Source organism: Marmota marmota, unplaced genomic scaffold (assembly GCF_001458135.2).
Source record: "Marmota marmota marmota unplaced genomic scaffold, marMar, whole genome shotgun sequence".
In the NCBI taxonomy this organism is placed as follows: Eukaryota; Metazoa; Chordata; class Mammalia; order Rodentia; family Sciuridae; genus Marmota; species Marmota marmota.
In genome coordinates this window covers 11594307-11603715 of record NW_026000283.1, presented here as the reverse complement: position 1 = coordinate 11603715, position 9409 = coordinate 11594307, and positions in this window count along the sequence as shown.

The window sequence follows — 9409 nt, the reverse complement described above, 5'->3', positions numbered from 1 at the left end:
AGAGGGGGGGGGGGGGGCAAGTAACTGAAGGTAGAACAGTCAGGGCTAAAGGAACAGTGGAGTGTGATGTCCCTGTTTGTGCTGGAACAATACAGAGGCCAGCAAGCCTGGAGGATCATTAGCTGGGTGACAGTGGCAGGTGATTGAAATCAAAATGATAGACAAAGGTCAGATTAGATGGAACCTTGAAGGTCAATGAAAGGATTTCATTTTATTCAAAGAGAAGGAAGAAGCCACTGGAAGGGTTCAAGCAGAACGAAGACATTATAACTATCTTCCTATCTGTCTCTATCTCCTTGGTTGATACATTCCTTGAAAAAAATATCTTCTATATTATTTACTCTTAAAGTCATTGAAGTCACACCATAATAAGGATAAGGTTCCCTCCCAGTTACTAAATTTGGTGTCTGTTTTCAATGTTCATCTTTTCAGACTCTTGGCAGCCCTCAATGCTTTTGACATTGGCCTCTATTTTGAAATTCTCTTCATCTATTTATAACCTAGTTTCAACAATTGTTAGTTCTGTGGCCCTAGCAAACTGCTTGTCCCTGTTCTTCAGTTTCCTCATCTGATTGTGGGGGCTAAGTTCAAAATTTGCAGGGAAGGCTGGCAGGCTAAAGATCAAAGGACAAATGGCTGCAGTCATGAGTCCAGGGCAATGAGCAGGCAGAATTCCTTTTTCTCCATGATAATATTATTTCATTGTCCATTCAAATCTATTCTTAAAATAGCTAACATAATGATTGTAAAATGCACACGTAGGTAATTCCCCTCTGCTAGACTTCGGATCTTAAATGTCCCCCAAAAGCCTATGGGTTTGGAGTCTTGGTCCCCAGGGAGGCACTATTGTGAGGTAGTAAAATATTTATGAGGTGGGGCCTCGTAGGAGGTCTTCCAGTCATTGAGGATATGCTCTTGAAGGGGATAGCAGGTCCCTAGTCTCTTCTTTCTCTCCTTTTTTGTTCCCTGATCACAAGGCAAGCAAATTTGCTCTACCAGACACTCCCACCATGATGTGTTGCCCACAAACCAAAGGCCTAAAAGCAATTAATCTGCCTAATCACAGACTAGAACCTCCAAAACTATGAGCCAAAATGAACTTTTTCCCTTATTGATTATCTCATGTATTTCTTGTATCTCGTGTATTTGTCATAGCGATGGAAAACTGACTGACAAATTCTCCTTAGAGCCTCTGAGTGGTATCCCATCACTTAACAAGATAAAGTTCAAACTTTATAAAATGGAACAGAAGGCCATGCATAATCCATCCTCCCCTTACTTTTCTAATATAATTCCTTAACTATTCTCAGTCTTGAATTTCATTAAAACAGCATATAGGTCTCCACTTGCACCATGTCACCTCTTATCTCTGCTTTTATGGGTACTACTCCCTCTAAGAATGCCTCAATCTTGCCCACCTCTTTCTTTTGCCTAATTCCTAAATAATCTTTGTATGCTTTTATTAGTACATTATAGTCATTCATAATAGTTGTGTTCATTTTGACATAATCATACATGCATGGAATTTAATTTGCTCCAATTCAGTACCCAGAGCCTCCTCTTTCCCTCTACTCTCCCTCCTTCTATTCCCCTACCTCTACTCTACTGGTCGTTCTTCTATTTATTTTTAATTGGTGCTTTATAGATATACATAAAGGAGAAATGCATGGTCATGTATTTATACATGCACACAGCACAATTTTGTCAAATTCTTTCCACTTTTCCTACCCTTTCCCATGCCTCTTCTCTCTCTTCAGTCTCCTTCTACTCCACTGGTCCTTCCTCCATTCTTATGATATATGAACCCCCCACTGTTTTCCCTTATTTTACTCTAGCTTCCACATTTAAGAAAAACATTTGACCTTTGATTTTCTGCATCAGGTTTATTTCACTAGCATGATGGTCCCAATTTCCATCCATTTACCAGGAAGTACCATATTTCTTTCTTCCTTATGGCCAAGTAAAACTCCATTGTTTATATATATTATATTATATTTTTTAATCCACTCATCCACTAAAAGGCACTACTAGTTCTGTAACTTAGCTATTGTGAATTGCACTGCTATGCACATTGAGGCACATTAATGCAGCTGCATCACTATACTATAATGCTTTTAGTTATTTTGGATGAATACATAGCAGTGGAATATCTGATTCATATGGTTTTTCTATTCCTAGTCTTTTGAGGAATCTCCATACTGCTTTCCAGAGTGGTTGTACTAATTTGCAGTCCCACTAACAATGTATAAGTGTACCTTTTTCCCCATATCCTTGCCAGAATTTATTATTATTTGTATTCTTTTTTAAAATATTTATTTTTTTAGTTATAGGTGAACATAATATCTTTATTTTATTTTTACGTGGTAAGCACTCTCTCTCTGAGCCACAATCCCAGCCCCTATTATTTTTATTCTTAATATTTCCATTCTGGCTGGAATGAGATGAATTGTCAATGTAGATTTGATTTGCATTTCACCAATTGCTAGGGAAGTTGAACATTTTTTCATATATTTGTTGGCCACTGGGTGCAGTGGCACATGCCTATAATCCCAGGGTGGCTGAAGGAGGAGTATCATGAGTTCAAAGCCAGCCTCAGCAACAGTGAGGCACTAAGCAACTCAGTGAGACTCTGTCTCTAAATAAAATACAAATAGGGCTGGAGATGTGGCTCAGTGTCCAAGTGCCCCAGAGTTCAACCTCCAGTACCCCCCCAAAATATAGATATATAGATATACATTTGTTGAACATTTGTGTTTCTTCTTTTGAAAAGTGTCTGCTTAGTTTGTTTGCTTGTTTATTGATTTGATCATATGTTTGCTTGTTTTGGTGTTAAGCTTTTTGAGTTCTTTATATATTCTGGATATTAATCCCCTTTCAGAGGAATAGCACTCCCCAGTTTTTCCCATCCTATACTGTGAGACTGGAAGTTGAAAGATACTATAAACAGCTTCGGCTCCTAGCCATAAGGACATGGTGAGAAACGTGAAAAAGTGGGATTTAACAACCCCCAGGCCTTGACCTGAGGGTTATAGTGTCCCCATCCCCAAAAAATATAAATACAAAGAAAAGCACTAAAACATAAGCAATGAAGGGCTGGGATTGTGGCTCAGTTGTAGAGGGCTCCCCTAGCACATGGGAAGCACTGGGTTCAAACCTCAGCACCACATAAAAATGAAATAAAGATATTGTGTTCACCTACAACTAAAAAATAATTTTTAAAAACATAAGCAATGAAGATTTTCTCCAATTATGTAGACTCTGTCTTCACACTATTAAATTTTTTCTTTGCTGTGCAGAAACTTTTTAATTTGATGTCATCCTACTTATAGATTTTTGGTTATATTTTGTGAGTTTTAGGATCTTGTTAAGGAACTCAGTGCCTGCACCAATATGTTGAAATGTTGACCCTATGTTTTCTTCTAGCAGTTGCATAGTTTCTGGTCTAAGCCCTAAGTCCTTGATTCATATCAATTTGACTTTTGTGCAGATTGAGATATAAAGATATAAAGTTTCATTTTACACATATTGATAGCAATTTTAACAAATGATGGGAGAATTGGTTATCTTTGCTCCAACATATATTTTTGGCATCTTTATCACGTATCAGATGACTATAAGTATGTGGGTTTGTTTCTGTGTATATTCTGTTCCATTGGTCTTTATGTCTATTTTGATGCCAATACCACACTGTTTTTGTTACTATAGCTCTGTACTATAATTTGAGATCAAGTATTGTGATACCTCCAGCATCGTTATCCTTTTTTTTCAGATAAAATATTATAGGTTTATTTAAAACTTAATTCTCACCTTGAGTATGCAAAATACAAACTCCACAATATGTTCATTTTTCTTACTTCATAGTTTACAAATATAAAAAATAGAAGTTTGCTTAAATTTCTATTACATATTTATTAAGGCAAGGAACTATATAGAAAAAAAACACATTTGTTCTGCTTAAAGCATACTTGGGAATAAACCATTGTACAAATTATTGCACATCTGAAACCACAGTGCATAACAGACTATCTGCATAAAAAAAGTAAAAGAAGTAAACCAGACGTATTTACCTGACTTAGGTCATACATGTAGATCGGAAGACAAAAATAGATTTTCCTTGTCAAAGTATGCAGCAGTTTGAGAACTTTGACTTCCTCATTTGGTACCTTTAGAACCAACACTCACCAAGCACCATCGCATAGGCTATTAAAAAACACATTTTCTGTGGGCTGGGGATGTGGCTCGAGCGGTAGCGNAATTGTAATGCATTCTGCTGTCATGTATTTTAAAAAATCAATAAAAAAGAAACTCATAAAAGATGTTGCCAGCCTGAGTCAGCAGTCACTTTTTGTGGGTTTCAGAGTGTGCATGTACTAGTGTGATTGAAACAGGCACAGAGAGAATTGTGCCTAGGGTGATGCAGGCTGGGGACACTAAGGAGAGAAAGCTACCTTTGTTTGCCAGTAATTGGCCAGACAGGAGCGTCTACTCTCTAGATCTGGGGCAATTCTCATCCATCATGGTGAATATGTGAGACCTGTGGAGGTTCAGCCTCCTCACCCTAAGAGTGGAATTTTCTGGAAGCCCCTGAGACCCATACATCCAGAAACCTGCATCTCTCCAGCAACAGGGTGTTGGTTCACATCTCAAATATACACTGACAGAATTCTAAAGGTCAGCCAAGACTAAACCCCACCTGTCAGAACTTCCAATTTAGAATCTGCACAGCCCCACTATAGAAGTACACCATTTGTCAGCTCTCTCCAGTTTATCCCATCTTATACTGTGAGACTGGAAGTTGAGAGCTGTTATAAACAGCTTTGGCTCCTAGCCACAAGGACTGGTAGCATGGTGAGAATGGTGAAAAAGTGGAATTTAACAATCCCTAGCCCTTGACCTGAGGGTTACAGTGTCCCCACTCCCCCAAAAAATATAAATACAAAGAAAGGCACTACAGCATAAGCAATGAACATCCAACCTTGCCAAGTTTTGACTACCTCAGTGTAAACAAGTTCATTATTAAGAATTTGTTTTTACTTTTCCCCTTTTCTTATCTTTAATTTTAATTTAAGTTTTTAATTTTATTTTTACATTTTTTTTTCAATCAGCATGAGTGTGTCTGTTTTCTTGCTGTACTGATAGATTCGGAGATCTAATAAAAATTATATTATATTGCTATTACTATTACTCCCCAGTGATTTCCCCTCTCTCCCTGCCTTCCATCCCTTGATCCATTTCCTCTATTGATCTCTTTTTAATTTTCATGAGATGTGCCTCTTTCTTTTCCTTTTCCTCTCTAGCTTCTGCATATGAGAGAAAACATAAGATCCTTAACTTTCTGAGTTTGACTTATTTGCTTAACACAAGGGGTTCTAGTTCCATTCATTTTCCTGCAAATGACATAGTTTTGTTTTTCTTTATTTTTGAATAAAACTCCATTGTGTAAATATACCACATTTTCTTTATCTATTCATCAGTTGATGGACACCAAAACTGGTTCCAAAGTTAGCCAAAGCAATCTTAAGGAAGAAGAGTGATGCTGGGCCAAGTTCCCAAGGAGTCAGTTTGTGAAGGAACGGATAATCAGTAGAAAGGAGGAATGAAAAAGACAAATCAGTGCTGGGGATGTGGCTCAAGCAGTAGCGCGCTCGCTTGGCATGCGTGCGGCCCGGGTTCGATCCTCAGCACCACATACAAACAAAGATGTTGTGTCCGCCAAAAACTAAAAAATAAAATATTAAAATTCTCTCTCTCTCTCTAAAAAAAAGGACAAATCAAAAAACAGATGGGGTCTGTGACTGGATCTTCTATCATTCCAATTCTCAATCCAACTTGAATATGCCTGGACTTACAAAATGCCAAGAGGTGACTGGAAGTTTGGATATCAGGGTATAAATTAGATCCGAGTTGGGGGTGGGGGAGGAAAGACCAGAATTCCCTTGAATTGTATTCCCATGCAATATTAAGCATAAAGATTACCTTGTATTCTGTTTGCCTTCTGAAAGCCATTATTATGATGTTAGAAGAAGAGGAAGAAATTCAGGTACAGAAAATGTGGGTGTTTCTTTTTGAAAGAATTTTTTTAATATTTATTTTTCAATTCTCGGCGGACACAACATCTTTGTTTGTATGTGGTGCTGAGGATCGAACCCGGGCCGCACGCATGCCAAGCGAGCGCGCTACTGCTTGAGCCACATCCCCAGCACTGATTTGTCTTTTTCATTCCTCCTTTCTACTGATTATCCGTTCCTTCACAAACTGACTCCTTGGGAACTTGGCCCAGCATCACTCTTCTTCCTTAAGATTGCTTTGGCTAACTTTGGAACCAGTTTTGGTGTCCATCAACTGATGAATAGATAAAGAAAATGTGGTATATTTACACAATGGAGTTTTATTCAAAAATAAAGAAAAACAAAACTATGTCATTTGCAGGAAAATGAATGGAACTAGAACCCCTTGTGTTAAGCAAATAAGTCAAACTCAGAAAGTTAAGGATCTTATGTTTTCTCTCATATGCAGAAGCTAGAGAGGAAAAGGAAAAGAAAGAGGCACATCTCATGAAAATTAAAAAGAGATCAATAGAGGAAATGGATCAAGGGATGGAAGGCAGGGAGAGAGGGGAAATCACTGGGGAGTAATAGTAATAGCAATATAATATAATTTTTATTAGATCTCCGAATCTATCAGTACAGCAAGAAAACAGACACACTCATGCTGATTGAAAAAAAAATGTAAAAATAAAATTAAAAACTTAAATTAAAATTAAAGATAAGAAAAGGGGAAAAGTAAAAACAAATTCTTAATAATGAACTTGTTTACACTGAGGTAGTCAAAACTTGGCAAGGTTGGATGTTCATTGCTTATGCTGTAGTGCCTTTCTTTGTATTTATATTTTTTGGGGGAGTGGGGACACTGTAACCCTCAGGTCAAGGGCTAGGGATTGTTAAATTCCACTTTTTCACCATTCTCACCATGCTACCAGTCCTTGTGGCTAGGAGCCAAAGCTGTTTATAACAGCTCTCAACTTCCAGTCTCACAGTATAAGATGGGATAAACTGGAGAGAGCTGACAAATGGTGTACTTCTATAGTGGGGCTGTGCAGATTCTAAATTGGAAGTTCTGACAGGTGGGGTTTAGTCTTGGCTGACCTTTAGAATTCTGTCAGTGTATATTTGAGATGTGAACCAACACCCTGTTGCTGGAGAGATGCAGGTTTCTGGATGTATGGGTCTCAGGGGCTTCCAGAAAATTCCACTCTTAGGGTGAGGAGGCTGAACCTCCACAGGTCTCACATATTCACCATGATGGATGAGAATTGCCCCAGATCTAGAGAGTAGACGCTCCTGTCTGGCCAATTACTGGCAAACAAAGGTAGCTTTCTCTCCTTAGTGTCCCCAGCCTGCATCACCCTAGGCACAATTCTCTCTGTGCCTGTTTCAATCACACTAGTACATGCACACTCTGAAACCCACAAAAAGTGACTGCTGACTCAGGCTGGCAACATCTTTTATGAGTTTCTTTTTTATTGATTTTTTAAAATACATGACAGCAGAATGCATTACAATTCTTATTACACATATAGAGCACAATTTTTCATATCTTTGAATATAGAGTATGTTCACGCCAATTCATGCCTTTATACATGTAGTTTGTTTTTCTGCATTACAATTCTTATTACACATATATACCACAATTTTTCATAACTCTGTTTATATATAAAGTATGTTTCTAATCTCTTGTCTCTGCTCACTGTTGCATAGTTGCTTAAAAATGGTTCCTGCCAGACTCTGCTGTGGTTCCAATGATTTTGATTGCTTTTCATTCAACAACTTCCCCCACTGTCTCGAGGTTGGCTAAGATGGCCTCCCTGTCTTCCACAAGTTCCACCAAGTCAATTTTATTTGCCAGGCTTTCTTGTTTCTCCGCCTATGTTCTCCTTCCCCTCTGCAATGGACTGGTAGCACAGGAGCTGTTGCTGTCAGTTAAGATGATATGTTTCTCATGTGTTATTTATTATTTTGTGTCAAATTTCTGACTTTCTGTGTTTCTATGATTATTTTACTGTCCAATGTTGAATATCATTGAATTCCCTTAGTCACCCACCTCACTGAAGTGCAGTCTTGCTCTGTTTAAATCTTCCTGCTGAGGAACAGCCAGGGAATATACTCTTTCTCTAATCTGACACCTTCAGAGTCTCCCCAATTCCTATATATTCTTTAACACTCAGTTCTAATATCATCTCCCGGAAATCACTCCTGGTAGCTGGGTGTGATGGCACACACCTGTAATCTTAGCAGCTCTGGAGGTTAAGGAAGTAGGATCATGAGTTCAAAGCCAGCCTCAATAAAAGCGAGGCACTAAGCAACTCAGTGAGAACCTGTCTCTAAATAAAATACAAAATAGGGCTGGGGATGTCACTCATTGGTTGAGTGCCCCTGAGTTCAATCCCTGTTAACCCCTAAGAAAACCAAATACATGATGTGCATCATGTCATTTGATAGCTAAACCAATTCTCCTTCCCCAATCAAACAATAAAAGAGGTGCCCTGAGGAAAGAAAAAAAAAATCTGCTACAAACTAAATCATGAACAAATTTTAAGAAACTTGTCAAATCAGGCTAAGACTGATTTTAATATTGTATATCTACCAATTCCATACCCAGATACTATAATTGTCCAAAAGAACATCTTTATTGATTGAACTGACCATTCTAATAAAGAATAACATTTATTCTACATAATTTCTTAGTGTGATTATTTGTTTATGTCTCAGTATCTTCTTAAAGCCCCATACCCAGCACAATGGTTGACGTATAGAAGGCATTCAATGCTTGTTGAATGGATAAGATAGACAATCAAAGTGCTACTTTTAACAGAAATACTTTTCCACCACCTCCTTTTTCAGCTGAAAAAAACTTATACTTGCCCTTTAGGTTTCAACTTAAATGTCAAGTCTTTCTGACTCAACAGAAACAGAATTACTTCTTTGAACTACCATATTTGACTATACATATAGTTCTTGTAGCACCTATTACATTCTGGGGTAGTTACATTTAAGAACCATGACCCACTACTTGTGAACTCCTCAAGAACAGGAATTTTGACTATTCACATTTATTTCTCCATATACTGTACCTAACACAAAGAAAGCCCTAAATAGAAGCTTTTCAAATTAGACTGAAAGCAGTAACAGTAAGAACAGAATGGAGGAAACATATGTTGTAACAATGGGACAAAGATTAAACCAACAGGAATTTTCTGAATAAAAGTAGTATGATGCAAGGTAGGCGGGCCTGCGACCCACCAGCAGAAGAGGAGCAGCAGCCTGCTGAGAGGCAGAGCCGCCCCCTCCCCCTGCGCGGCAAGGTAGACAGAACTGTGACCATCCACAGAGCAGGCCCAGCGGCCTGCTGA